This window comes from Lethenteron reissneri, chromosome 37 (assembly GCF_015708825.2).
Source record: "Lethenteron reissneri isolate LAM-NWPU_2019-01 chromosome 37, ASM1570882v1, whole genome shotgun sequence".
Lineage (NCBI taxonomy): Eukaryota > Metazoa > Chordata > Hyperoartia > Petromyzontiformes > Petromyzontidae > Lethenteron > Lethenteron reissneri.
The window spans coordinates 12,489,792-12,504,810 of NC_083815.1; the positions used below are offsets into that span (position 1 = coordinate 12,489,792).

The following is a 15,019-nucleotide window of genomic DNA, read 5'->3' on the forward strand; positions in this document are numbered from 1 at the left end:
AGCTTACTGGTAGATGAAGCAGTGGTGATGGGCGCAGCCTTAAATGGAAGAGTGGGAAGAGGTAAGGACGGATATGAAAGGAACCATGGAGGATGGGGATATGGTAGTAGGAATGGGGAAGGAGAGGACATTCTTCGAATGGCCCAGGCAAATTATCTTGCAGTGGTGAAAATCTACTTCCAGAAGCTTGAGGGACATTTGATGAATTACCAGAGTGAAGGTGTTACGAGCCAGAGAGATTTTATTTTGGTGAGGAGGAAGCACCTGCAAGGAGTGAAGAACGGCAAAGTGATCCCTGGAGAGTGTGTGACTTGACAACATAGACTACTGGTGGCAGATTGCATAGTGAAAAGAGTTAGGAAGAGGGAGGTGAGGCAAAAGAACTGTAGCAGGGTGAAGTGGTGGCGACTAAATAATGAGAAAGAAACTTCCACACACAAGCTATGGAAATTTTTAAAAGCGTAAGGCGTAGGGGGATCGTGAATTACATATGGGAATAACTGGTGAGTGGAATATTGAAAGCAGCAGGTCGTACAGTGGGAGTGAGAAAATAAAGACAGACATAACAGAAGGAAAGATGGTGGTAGAGTAATGAAGTGCAAAAAACAACTAGAGAAAAAGGCCAAGTTTAATAAGTGGCAGAACACGAGAAAGAAGGACCATCTGGATGAATACCTGACAGCAAGAAGAACGTGGTAGCAATTGCAAAACAACAGCATTTGCACAACTCTACCAGAAGCTTGACAGCAAAGAAGGCGAGAAGATGCTATACTGTTTGGCAAGAGCCATAGAGAGTAAGACCAGGTACTTTGGCCATGTCAATCTCATTAATAACAGTGAATGACGACCAATTTTGGATGAGATAAAGGTTAGATAGAAATTGAAAGAGTACTTTAAGACGTTTCTGAATGTGGAAATCCCAAGACGCAAAATGGTTGAGGGAGATCAAAGATTTGAAGTAGTTGCAGATACTACAACCAGAGAAGAGGTAGTGGAATCTCTGGGGAGCATGAAACATCAAAAGGCAGTGGGGCAATATGAGATTCTAATTTATGTGTTTAATTTAATGGGAGAAACGGGTGTTCAAACATTGATGGGGCTGTTTGGGAAAATCTCGATGGAGAAGAAAATGCCGGATGCGTGGAGAGAGAGAGAGTACTATGGTTCCCATCTTTAAAGAGAAAAGTGATGTACAAGAGTATGGGAACTACAGAGGAATAGCATTGATGAGTCACACCATGAAACTCTGGGAAATTATCATAGAAAAGAGACTCATGAAGCTGGTGGATATTGGCAAGAGTTAGTTTGGATTCAGACAATAGTGGCTTCAATCTTTGGACTGAAAGTAATGATGGAGAAGTTTATATGGTGTTTATTGATGTAGAGAAAGCGTACAGCAGGGTGCCTCGAGAGCTCATCTGGTGGTGTATGATAAGAAGAGGTATTATTGAGGTATATGTCCGACTGATTCAGGATTTGAAGGAGGAAAAATGCACGCGCGAAACAGTTGTGCAGTGTCTTAGAGCTTTCAAATCAAAGCGGGAGTGAAGTAAGTTTCTGCCCTGAGCCCTTCCTGTTAATTCTGGTGCTGGGCACAGTAACGAGAGATATTCAGAGGGAGCCCCACTGGTGTATGCTGTTTGCAGACGACATTGTGCTATGCGATGAAAGCAGAGGGGTAGTGGAAGATGATTTCAGATATGGGTTTAATAATATTGAAGGGAGTTGGTTGAGGATTAGTCGGACAAAGACTGATTATACGGTGCCAAATTTCAGTGGAAATCATGCAGGAGAATTGTAAATTGGAAGTGAACAGTTGATAAGATGAACGAGTTCAATTACCTGGCTGAAACGATGTGTGCTGATGGATCACTAGAAGGAGAGATGAGAACAAGGGCTGGATGGCTGAAATGGCGAGAGATGACTGGTGTGGTGTGTGATAAGAGGGCCCCAGTTTGGTTGAAGGTAAAAGTGTACAATACTGCGGTGAGGCCGGTGCTGTTGCATGGGGCCGAGTGCTGGGGCCCAAGAAAGAGGGAGGACCAAGCTATGGCAGTCACAGAGATGAGGATGTTGCTGTGGATGTTGGATTTAACAAGGAAGGACAGGGTGAGAAATGAAGAAGTGAGAGGAAGACTCAATGTGGTAGAAATCACAGAGAAGAAAATAGAGAAAAGGCTGTTGTGGTTCGGTCATGTGGAGAGACTACAGGAAAACTATGTGGACCAGAAGGTGCAAGTGATGTAAGTGGAAGGAAATAAATAAGGAGGAAAGCAGAAGACGAGGTGGGGCGATGTGGTGCGATCGGTCATGGTGGCCCGAGGAGCAGAAAGAGAGATGGCGCCGGACAGGGCTGCTTGGAGAAGATTGGCAACGACAGCGGATCCCACATGAGTGGGACAAACGCGTGGAAGAAGAATAGTTTTAGTTTTTTCTTGAAACTCTGTAATGTTATGTTAAATAGTTAACTTAACGCGCTTTGCACTAACATATTTACACATATTTACACACTTTTACACATTGTATACGCAATTATTTCTACTAAATTATAAACGTAATAATTATGTAATATAATTATATTTGGCATGCAATTATTATTTACAGTATATGATTATTGTATTTCGTTGTGAGATGCAATTGGCATGAATGACGCAAAATAAAATGTAATCAATTATATGAGCCACATCTAGACATTCAGTGGGTTTTTATTAGCTACATTTAGACATCCTGATGTAAGCGACGTAAAACTGTGAACATTTTCTTATTTGACCAGGTATGGCCCGCTGAGCTCTGCAGCACTTTTTCAGAAGTGACCTTGCTGTCACAAATGATAGCTCAAGAAAGTGGCTTATCACATGGAAATTTATAGCAGCAGCCAAAAACTTCATCATATTGACATATTGACATAATATTGACGGAAAAAACAGTCAACGCGACATATCTTACCTTTTTAAATAAAGTGCAGTATGTATTGTTTTCTCATTGTATAGACAGGTCGATGATTATGGGTGCAGCATAAATGTAATGATGGTGCTCTGAGTAGTCGTACAATTGTGCCGGAAAGACGCAACACCGCGTGTTTTTAAGCAAAAGAAAATGTTTAACTTGTCTTGACTCGCCCAAGTTCTCGATTGATTTGTATCCCTCGTTCTACATGACAGCTTGATTTCAACCGTGAGCAGGGGCACCAAAGAAGGACCTCAACATCTGCTTTGCATCCCTCAACGGTGTTCCCTTCCTCCGTCGTTAACCTCACGAGAATGCGGGCGCTCATTGCCTTCATGCAAAAGTAAAAAGAGCTGCCAACATGCAAAATCCATGACGAGAAACTTCGATTGACCTAACTTTAACAAATTATATCTACCATCACGATGTGGACATTTATAGCGGCCAAACACTATTAAGGCCAAACACTATAAAGGCGTGATGTTGATTCTGCATGTGGAACTGTCAGCGGGACTCGAACTTGGGTCTCTGCCGCGTTCCTAGCGCAGCCCAGGGCCCTAACCGCTGAGCCATCGCCCCGTGCAACGACCACACACACAGCGCCACATCTCAAGGTGCGGGGTTTAATTTTGCTTTCTTTTTTCAACAGCAATCATATAAAATGCGTTTTTTTCTTTTTCTGTTTGTCTCTTTTTGCCCTCATCGCGCGAGATAAATAAAAATCTCTAGGTGTGACTGAATTTGCATGAATCGGCCGCCTTTATGAAAATAATTACAAATTTAACCCCTCCCCCCGCCCCGCCATGGAAAATTATTCAAATTGATTCAAATATTTTGACTATAAAAAATGTAGCACGCGCCATCGGATTGTCATCACTGGAGAAGCGGCCGTTGTGGAACACGAAAGAGCGCCTCCGATTAGCGCAATTGGGTACATACAGTGCGAAAGATGTTCACCTTACACACATAGACATATTTACGGAGAGATAATCCCCATGGCCTGCGCAGTGCGTAGGGAGAGGGGAAACTTGTCGGGTGATGATGGGTTTTTGTTCTTCTCGGCAGTCACAGATTTGACTCTGGAGAGATGACGATGGCAACCCTCGTCCGACTCACCGCCGCCATCCTCTTCGGCTTGGTGGCTGCCACCGGAGCCCTCTCCTCCGTGGGCCCGCTGGAAAAGGCCAACAAGAAACTCTGCTCCGACAAGTACATCGTGGTGCCAACCATTACAGGTTAAACTAAACTATATTTTTGTTTAAGCAGGTAAGGCTCACTGAACTATACAGCTCTTTTTCTGAAACGACCTGGCTATCAAAAATGATTGCTCAACGTGGACATGTATATCAAATAAGTGCTCTAAACGCGTGATTGTGATTCTGAATGTCGAGCGAAACACCGGAGGACCCACAGAAAAATCCACGCGCCCATGGGCAGAACCCGCAAACTCCAAATATAGAGCAGGTGTCCGGGTCGGGATCGAACCCACGACCTCCTGTACACCAGAGGAGGTGGTTAATATCTCCGAGCCACCGTGGCAACGGGAGGCAAAAGGCAGAGGCACGAAGGAGTGTCTGAGATCCTTAATACGTGCGTACGGATGATGAACTCGCGTAGTGTATAGTGTATTGTAGTGTAATGTATAGTAATGTAGTAATGTATGGTAGTGTAGTGCATAGTAGTGCAGTGTACAGTCGTGTAGTGTACAGTAATGCAGTGCATAGTGTAGTATAAAGTAATGTAGTGTATAGTAATGTAGTGTATAGTAATGTAATATATAGTAAATATTGACTTAAAGCATTTGTGACTGCAAATTAAAGTAGATAGGTTCAAATAATTATTTCATTTTCTATGAACCTATCTACGTGATTCTTTGGGTCTTTCGGTACGTGACTTTACCAAAAGACCTAGAAAATATAGTGCATTGTAGTTCAGTATATAGTAGTGTATAATGCAGTGTATAGTGTAGTGTTTAGTGTAGTGTATATTAGGGTAGTATATAATAGTGTACTGTATAATGTAGTGGACAGTGGAGCGTATCGTAGTGTAGTGTATAGTGTATGTATTTTGAACTTCTTTTGCACGGTACGTAGCCGACCGGGCTAATCGGAGGTGCGGGGGAAGGACAATAAAATAAACACGACGTCTCCCCAAAATGTGTCCATGGGGAGCGGTAGTGCAGTGGTTAGCGCCTTGTGTTACGAACCTGGCAAACCGAGTTCCATTCCCGCTCATAGCCAATGTTGGGGCCGCTGGTCCCCGGAGTCCCTCCCTGCTCCGTGCCTATGGCAGGGGCTCCGCCGTGCGCCGACCCCTCGCTGCTCTGCGAGCAGCTGCTGCCGTCGCTGGGCTCATCGCCCGACGGCTCCCCTCCCTGGTCCGTCCCTCCGCGAGCTCGTGTGAGAGGCATAGCTCGCCGCACGCCCTCGTTCACCTGCAGACGCTGCGTTGTCTCTCCACGGATCACGCGCTATTAAACGGGGTCGGGGGCGAACGACGCTGCCCTCACACTGCGCGAGTCCCGGCGGCGACAGACGGATCGGGGACCTGCGGACGCACCGACCCCTTCACCCACACTACGAGCGCACACACCTGCACACACGCGACACCCACTCGTGCGCCGCTCTACGCAGCGCTCACTCACGTGGTGAACCACAGTGTACACACGCGCACCCACACGCTCACACTGCACGACAATATCACGCGAGACCACGCTTCGCTATTAATGATTTATTATCTGATACCTGGTAATTTAATGTTAAATCAGTGAGTCGACGAGGCTGGCCTACGCTGATACCTTTATACCTATTCCCGATTCATCTGCTATGATTCTAATTCACCTACTTACTTCCTGCTGGATGCCCACGGCGGTTCGTTGATCCCGTGCTCGCAGCGCACCTCGATGCGTCTCACGGACGATCGGGTCGCTGGACTGGAGAGCGTCCTGTCGCCTGGCGCTGGAGAGAAGAGAGCTATTTTCCCTCTGCGCCCCTCTATTTATCCTCCCTACCTCAAAGGGGATGCTGCGCTAAACAATGGGCTCGCGATTTTTGGCACGCGCACGGCGGTTCTGGGCGCTGTTGATATGCTAATCAGTGTGCTGCGTGCAAGGCGTAAATCCTACTTAATCCCTTACCCTCCCTAACAATGGGGCCTGCGCGCTCAAGCGCAATTATCCCAACCCTCCATGACTATGCGCAACAGCCCCTGTGACCCCGCTATTCATGCTGTCCCGTGCCTCCCCTGCTCGCCCCGTCGACCCGTGGGAGTGTGTGTGGGGGGAAATGCGCCTCAACCGCGGTGGCCGAATGCCCCACGCCGCGACCACACCATATTAAGGCCGGCCGCAGCGCCGCGGTGCCACGTAGCACGGGGGAGGTCATCCAATCCCCTGATCGCCGGAAACCGTGAGAATTAATCCCGATAAGGGTCTCTCGGATAAAAACCGGTCGGCCAGGCGACCTCCCCTCGGAGCTCTATGGGGGGGGGGGGGGGGGGAATGAGTGCGGGTGTGTTCATGTGAGGTGAGGTGAGGGGGACGCGGGGTCGGCTCCGTTGCTTGGTGGTGGCGAGGTCGGGGATTTGGTGCCTGCCGAACGGCTTCGTGGCGGCGGCATCACACCAACACCAGTGACGAACATCTGAATCGGTCTTGGGTCTCCCCTAGGTCGGTTCAGCCTGAAACGAGTACCTGCTGCGGTGTGTAGTAAACATCGCCACTGGGGAGACAAAAGCGGCCAGGCATGGTACTGGCAAACCACCCCCTTGTGTGCCGTGCCAGCCATCATGGTTTCTGCTACTCGCTAACAGCGCTTGCCCCAACAGTTTGTTAAGGCTACATGGGGGATCTTTGTCTTTGTCCGTCTAGGTGTGGCTGGAGAGAAAGGAGACCAAGGAATTCCTGGGACACCTGGGGTGCAAGGCCCGCCTGGACCACCTGGTAGGACAATCCCACCGAGTTGTCTGTATTTACATATGGAGTGCCTTCACTCACATAGCTTACAAAACAGTGAAACAGAACAGAATTACTTTAGATGGTAGGAGCGTGCAAGGGATGAAATATGATGGTGGGCGTGCAGGATTTGGGTAGGGGAGGGACGGGAAGGAGTGGAGGTGGCGAGGATGGGGGAGAGAATGGGCAGTGTAGAAGAGGTAAGGCTAGAGAGAGGAACAGCACGAGGTTAAGGAGGGGGCAATGTTGAGTCTCTGGGTAGTGTTGAGTCTATGGGCAGTGTTGGGTCTAGGGGCAGTGCTGAGACTACACGTGGCACTGTACCAACCCGAAGCTTCCAGCGCTCCTGTATTGATAGCAAAATTAAAATGCATATACATGTGTAGGGAGTTACTCGGCACTCACCACCCTGTTGGCTGGTAGCTCCTCCTTCTCGTCAATAGGGGGCGGAAGCGCTATCACGCCAGTGTTAATGACCATTGCCCAAAGGGCCAACGACAATCCATGGGAAGCGGATCCTGGGACACATTCCCTGGACCCTGAAAGGGGGGACCGGGGGATAATGCACCTTCCAGAAAGTTCTGGATGGGAGGTGTGGCTAGGGTGGAGCAAGCCACGAACCAGTATATAAGCCGGACCTCTCAAGGGTCTGGCTCAGTCATCTTCAAGCCGAAGACTGAAGACCTGGGCTGAAGTTAGGACCCTGGACTCCAAGCTCTGCCGTCCTTCTAAGGGCCGGAGCTCAGTGAGGCAAGTGGTCAGGACCCGAAGACCTGGTACGGTCGGGTCAGCATAGCCTCTCCTAGGACCCCAGTCGGAGGACGGAAGGTTACCGGGATTCCCAGTGCTAGGGTCCGTGCAGTCCGGAGGCCATACCTCTCCAGGTATCGGGTAAAGGGGCCGCTACCCCTTTGTGTTAGGGACCTTGTATAATAGAACCAAATAAATATCGTGTTGCCTCACAAGAAGTTCCCCGTCAATTATTACCCACTGTACATGCATAATCCCAGCCGTTCTTAATCCACTGAGCTGAAAAGGCTTCATTCGCTCAGCCATGATTCTCATGTATTTTATTTAACGTACATTTAAGCAATTACGTGCATTTATAAACGCGCCAATTCTTATAACCCAGGTTATACCGAGTGTGCAGTCTTCATACATCGCAAGCTCTGTCTGACATGTTCAATATCTGTGAAGAGTTTCGAACATCGTGCAGTGGCAGTGAGTTACAGGCCGATAGACCACTGAGTAGGTGAGTGGGCGGGTTGAGTAGGTGAGTGAGTGTGTAGGTGATTTCCAGGCAGATGGACTGCTAAGTAGGAGAGTGGGTGAGTAGGTGAGTGAGTGGTAACGTGAGTCAGTGAGTGAGTGAGTGGGTCGGTGAGTATGTGAGTGAGTGGGAACGTGAGTAGTTGAGTGGGTGGGTGAGTAGGTGAGTGGGTGGGCGAGTAGCTGAGTAGGTGGATGAGTAGGTGAGCCTGTAAGTGAGTAGGTGAGTGGGTGGGTGAGTGAGTGCGTGTGTGGGTAAGTGAGTTCATCCAGCTGTCCTTCATGCCGACTTCCGGTCCCAGTTCTCATGCAGGTGCTTATTTTGATGCGCGTCCTTGTGACAGATGTGACTGATTTACAAAATGTAAAGGTGGTAGTTTTCAATCCTTGTCTAGGGTTTAATTAAATCAGGCATCCACATCCCATCTACAGCTGATTAAATTAAAACCTACAATGTGAGCACGTGGCTCAGACGTCAGAGTGCTGAGCTGGCATCACTAGGGATATGCGTTCAAATCCAGGTAGCTACGTAAACTGGGTGCTCGAATGAAGTGAATCAATTGGTTTTAGCCCAATTTCGAATCTTCTGCTTTGGTATGGCTGCTGATGTGTATGCGGAGCAACAACTACAATTCAACATTCAGGTTGTCAAGTCGGACAACTGCATCAGGAGCAGCGGATTGCTTCCCTGTGATGTCTCCATCATATATGTGGATCGGACATTGTATGTTGTATTGGTCTGTTCTGGATACCCACAGTCGCACACTGGAGAATGTTAAATTTTTCATTTGTGCATCAGGTGTCCGCATCTGCAATGGTTTTTGCATACATAGCTTAGGCTGGGTCATGAGCCCCGTGGAAAACCAAACCCAGGGATCTTCTGCGTTGTTTGTGAGTTATTTTGAACTCCATTAATCTCTCCAAGCTTCATCGGGGTTGAACTAGCATTGTTGAAAGTTAAGTGCATGGGTTCAAAGGTGCTTGCTTAACTTCAAGCAATGACGTGGGACGTTATTGAGATCCTTAAGAATGGAAAGGTGACTGTTTTCCTAGATTCGCACGATTTATCTGCGGGTTGCAGCGTTGCGGCGGATGGGTGGGGGAGAGATGTGTCATAGTACGGGCAGCCAGGGTGTTGGGGTCATCTTGAGGGTTCCAGTGATAAACTACATCAACAAGTCGAGTGTGACTGCTTCTGCTCCATACTGCTGCCGAGTATTCAGCTACGGAGTGCACAAAGGCCATAATTGATGTCCGTAGTAATGGTGCTGACGCTCCCTAGCTTATGCTTGCCAGTTTCTTAGCCAATTTGACCCTTTTATGGTTTTGGCGACTACCGTTTTGCAGGTGGTCATGGATTGTTAGTGTGTGGTCCAGCTTCACTCCGGGAGAGGTTAGAGTGGGGTAGTGTCGCACAGTGTTGCCACAGAAGGTCACTGTCAGACTGTGTTTGGCGATCTTATTATCAAGATGTAATCCGTCTTGATGAGAGGTGATTATGTCTTAGTTCAGAGTAAGATTCGATATCGTTAAAAGTGGCTGTTTGAGTTGCCAGGGCAAAGCCATCCGTATTTTAAAATTTGCGTCATCGGCTTGGTAACATGTCACTAGTGTAGAGGTGTTACGGAGGGAAAACAAACACACTGGGCGTGGTTATGCCCGTACGCCGAGAGGTGCTTACATCCACGTCCGCACCGTTTAGCCTGGGGGGCTAACACGGCGCTGGGATCCCTCACGGCCCCACCCCTCAGTGGGGGAGTTGCTATATAAGGCGGTGAGCCGGAGGGCTCGGGGTTCAGTGTTCAGCCTTAACCAGCGAAGCAAGAAGACCTGCTAGATAGGCCCTGGGACTCCCCTGGATCGCTGTCCTTCTCAGGACCGACCAGGGCAAGCCAGTGGCGTGGCCCCAAGAGCCCAGAGCCGATGCTCTTGTAAGAGCCGGTCTGGGGACTCAGGGTGCCGTAATCCCAGCTTAACCAGAGATGGGTTAGCTAGCCTCCCCTAGCCCTGCAGTGGAGGACCTAGGAGTAGGCTAGCTGTGACATAGATTGTAGATCTCCCTGTTAGACGGGTGAAGGGGCCGATACCCCTTCGAGTGTTGTACATCTCGGCCTGTTATGTACTTTGTGCTTAATAAATAAGTGTGCCTCCAACTACGTCGTCCAAGTCTCCTGGAACCTACTACACTAGTGTAGACACTGAAGAGAGTTGGTGTGAGTACTGAACCTTGTGGCAATCTATTGTTGAGGAACCAGCGTGAGCTGGCTTTGTCACCCAAATAAGTACGCAGTTGCCTATTTATCAGCATTGTCCATATCAGGCATATTGTTTCATGGCAATAAATGGTCCTTGCGAGCTTCAACATCAAATCCTTAATTCAGATTGTGCCGTAGGCTGATGGCAAGTTCACAAAGGCTGTGCCGGTCTTTGATTTCTTTTGGAATTGGGCCTCGATGTGCATCACAAAGACCAAGACTTTGTCACAGTAGCTATGTCCAGGCCGGAATCTCGCTTGTTCTTCAGTGATGACCGGCTCAACGAGGAGACTGATTCTCCACAGGATGATACGTTCCAAGAGTTTATAGGTCATGCAACAGACACGATAATGGCCTATAGATTCCCGGGTCATCAATTGGCTTTCCCGTTTTGGGTATTGCAATCACCATTGCCTTACAACATGTTTTTGGCATGCATCCAGTTTGAATGCTTTTGGTATTCATGTTTTCCAGCCTTTGGTGTGCTCCAGGGCCTAAGTGATGAAGGAATTCTGGGAGAATACCATCTCTTCCAGCAGCCTTACCTTTCGTAATTTCAGGCAGACCTTCCCTCACTTCCTCTGTGGTGATGGTGGTAGGGTCTTGTGAAGAAATTGATGGCAATGTCTGATGTAATTTACGATGGATCTCTTGCTTGATGTTTTCTTGAGCGGTCCTGTTCTGTTTGCCACTAGTTTGGAGGCTATATATTTGGGCAGGACTCTTCCGGTCTGGTATTCTTTTAGCAGCTCCCAGATGTCACAGTAGGGCCCACGCATGCTAGCTGTGTGTGAAGTCTCTAGCAGGCCCTTCCAACCTGTGGACTGCTCGATTTGATGTACTGTTGGAGTTGGTCCTGCGTCTCTTTTGTCCAGCAGGGAGTGGATTCATTCCAGATGCAGCTGCAGTAAGGAGGTCAACAAAAGGTGATACCATTCTGGTGTCGTTGGAATTCGACTCACTACTCTTTTATACACTATCCTCACAGTAGTGCCGGTTAGTTTTGACCAGGTTCCACCTTGGTAATCGTTTTAACAGAATTATGGAGATTTCGATGCCCATGTGGTTGATGATGGGCCTATTTTGACTTTTGGGGAGACCGGATTTAAATCGCATTGCCAGCAAGCAGAGTGGAAAGTTGTTTGCTGCTTGGGATCGAAAATCACGTGCAGATCTTCGGCAGACATCCAGTCGGTGAGGTCTTCACCGTCGGCGCGATTTACTGCATGGTCCCACATAGTATAGTGGCTGTTAAAGTCGCCAACGTATAGGGCTGGAATTGGTGCACTTGGGAGCGCTGACTTTAGCCATTTTAAGTAATTGGGTCAGGGCTTTGTACACGTTGGTGATGTGCAGTTACTCTCTCTTGATGCTGGTGGTGTAGGTGGCATATTTTTCAGTTGTTGGGAAGGCATAGCACGCTGTGATGGTGTTCTCCACGGATGTGGCCAAGCCATATTTCGGGTGGTAATGGCTCGTCGTGAGGTTGTATCCATGGATTTGGTAGCAAATGGCATGTAGGAGTTTTCTTGGAGCGTCAGTACATAAATGTTACGTGGGTGTTCATTATGTTAGCTAGATACTCGTACTTCGCCCAGGAGATGTCCCAGGGCCTACGTGGCATGCTGTTTGGCCCTGAAGAGGGCCGTTGGCTTGGCTTGTGTTGTTGCTCTAGAGACTGGAGAGATCTATGATCGAGGTTCAGTCGCCATGTCAATGGCATTCGTCGTGATTTCTCACTCAACTGAGTGGACCGTGTGAAGGCTGCCATCTTCCACTCCAAATGATTGCATACCACGAAAAACCCATCACAATAGATTGGTTCTTAATTCAGATAATAATAATAAAATGAAAGTCATGCATGCAATGAACAGTATTCTTTGTTGCAGGGCCATTAGGGAAAGTTTTGCTTGAAGGGAACTGAGAAATAGCTCTGCGATGCATGCTTCTACAGGCCTTTTGAAAGATAATAAGTGGATCGTTCCTATCTCGGTGCTGTGACGCTGATAGCGTGATCATCAAGTGGAGTGCGACGCGTAATCCGATGCCATTACTTTAATGAGTTACTGTTCGGAATCCGATGAGCTATAAAGCTATTTTTCACACATGTCCAGTTGGGGCGGGTAAGAATGTTACAACGCAGCTGCCAGAGTGCTTACACGCAACACCGTTTCGCAAGCACATCACACACATGCTCTCTTGTCTTTATATTGGCGACAAGTCAAGTACCGATTCGACTATATGATCTTGCTGATGACCTACACCGCTTTTTACGGGTTAGCCCCACACTATCTGCAGGAACTCATCCACGTTTATTCTCAAACGAAGTCCCTGAGACCTTCGGATCGAACTTCTGCTAAGGACTTTGAGATCAAGGCACTCTTCCTGGAGTGATGGAGCGTTTGCCAATGTGCAGCTCCCAGGCTTTGGAACGATTTGCTATTGCTCCGAACATAATCAGTATCGTTAGATGTATTTTGAAGTCTGTCTTGAAAACCAACCTCTTCAAACTGGCCTAGTTCTGGCTGTTTACCCTGCAGGTTCTCTTCATTTCCTGCTTTCCATACACGGCGGCGCATTGAAATATGTGCATGTAAATGCACCTTTAAAAAAAAAGGAAATTACTGAAGCGGCATGCGTTTCTTTACCAGGAGCCCCGTGCAACTGCAACTTCAATGCACAGTTCACCTCACTCCAGTCGCAGATCGACTCACTCAAGGGAACCAGGCAGCACCTGCCAAAAAGTGAGTGAGAGGTAACGCAGTCGATGGACGGGTAAATGCGCACCCCTGCAAAGTCTTCCCTGCCCCCCCTCTCCCCCGGTGTGGAGAAATATAAACTATTGTTTACAGCGATTTTGATTCATAATTAACCAACATGTAGCGTGGGAGGTTAGATCGCGCAGCTGTAATGTCACAATTGACATTGTCACGATTGACCCTATAATGTCGCAATTGACACGACAATCCAATCCAAACTAATTATGAATCATAATAGTGATCGTAGAAGCCTATATATGTAAATACTAATTTTTACGGAACTTTGCCTTCCACTGCTGGGTGAAAACTTCTGTTACACCCCATATTGGCTATGGTGCTTGGTAGGCCATACTTTACCACCACGATTCAAGAGGACATGTAACATTGGAAACGATAACTGCCAAGTTACTGACACTGGCCAACAACAAAAAAACACGGTTGAATTCGTGGCGTTATGATCAATTAATACAAATCTAACATACCCTTGGGTCAGGCAACGATTTTCAAATGTGTTTAAATAATTACCGACGATGGTTAACGATGAAAGCCGCAGAACAAGATGCCGGTAATTGATGGTGACACGACTCTTGACGGCATCACGTCACAGGCATTGACGTCATCGATTCGCTACGCAGGAAGGGTTTTTGGCGACGTTGCTTTCGACTCTGCTTAGTTTGCATTCAAGTTGCTGTGGGGAATCATTTGATCAATTCGGTACAATTTATTTTTTATTGGTATCAAATTGCCATACAATTTTTAAATCTTCTTTTGCGAAAATCTGTGACCCCTCATTACCAAAAAAATTTAAAAATTAAACTTGACCCGTTTGCGAAGAGCACCGTGTGGCATTACAAGGACAGTCGACAGTTAATGCGGACAATGGCCCTTTCTCCATAGCATTAACATTGAATGTTACAGACAGAAGTACGAACAGAGTGTTACAAGTGATTCCAGTTGCATGTCTTCTACACCGCTGACGTCTCTCTCTGCCCTCCTCCCCACCCCTCCTACACGACGGCGATGACGGAATCCTGGTTTCTCCTGGCCACTCTTCATGGTGACGCTCAGACAAGATCTACCGGCTGTTCACCAATCCATCCAACTACCACAGTGCCAGGCAGCAGTGCGCAAATCACGGCGGTGTCCTGGCCATGCCCAAGAACGCCATTCAGAATGCTAGAATCCAGCAGGTCGTTAGAGGCGACCGCGCTTTCATTGGCCTGAATGACATTCAGCTTGAAAATAATTTCGTGTTCTCGGATGGATCCAGGCTCGGGTGGTATAGAAACTTTGCTCCGGGTGAACCCAACAGTTGGGGTGGCGATGAGGACTGTGTGAATATATATCCCGATGGCAAGTGGAATGACATTGGTTGTCATATGCAACTTCATTTCATTTGTGAATTCCCCGCTTAAGACGTCAGGCGCTCGCGCGTGGGACAAATCCACGGTGATGGCGTAACAAGTGTGAGATACGTTGTATATCATCGTCCTTACCACCACCATCATCATTATCATCATTGGTTATTCATAGATTGTCCTCCTAAAAAAAGCTAGCTTCTAACAGTCCGATCTAACACCGGCACTCATATCCACCGTGAACATCATTTCCATGAGTGTTCTATCCTTCGGCTGCCGATCCGTTCTTTGACTCGACAACCGGGGCGATTATCACTTCTGGTAACAGCGTGTTTCCAGCATCGCCAGGGGGTTAACAGGAGCTCAAATCTCGAGCGATTACTCACTAGAGATCACATCCAGCATCATCAGGTGGTCAACAGGAGCTTAGATCGCGAGTTAAAACACTTTCTGGTCTGGGTCATGAGAAGGGTCCACGAC

At 47.8% G+C, this 15,019-nt stretch overlaps 1 pseudogene; it reads left to right on the forward strand.

The window, feature by feature from the left end:
- Positions 1–3,941: 3,941 nt before the first annotated feature.
- LOC133351550 (collectin-11-like) lies at positions 3,942–14,596 on the forward strand (annotated as a pseudogene).
- The last annotated feature ends 423 nt before the right edge of the window (positions 14,597–15,019 follow it).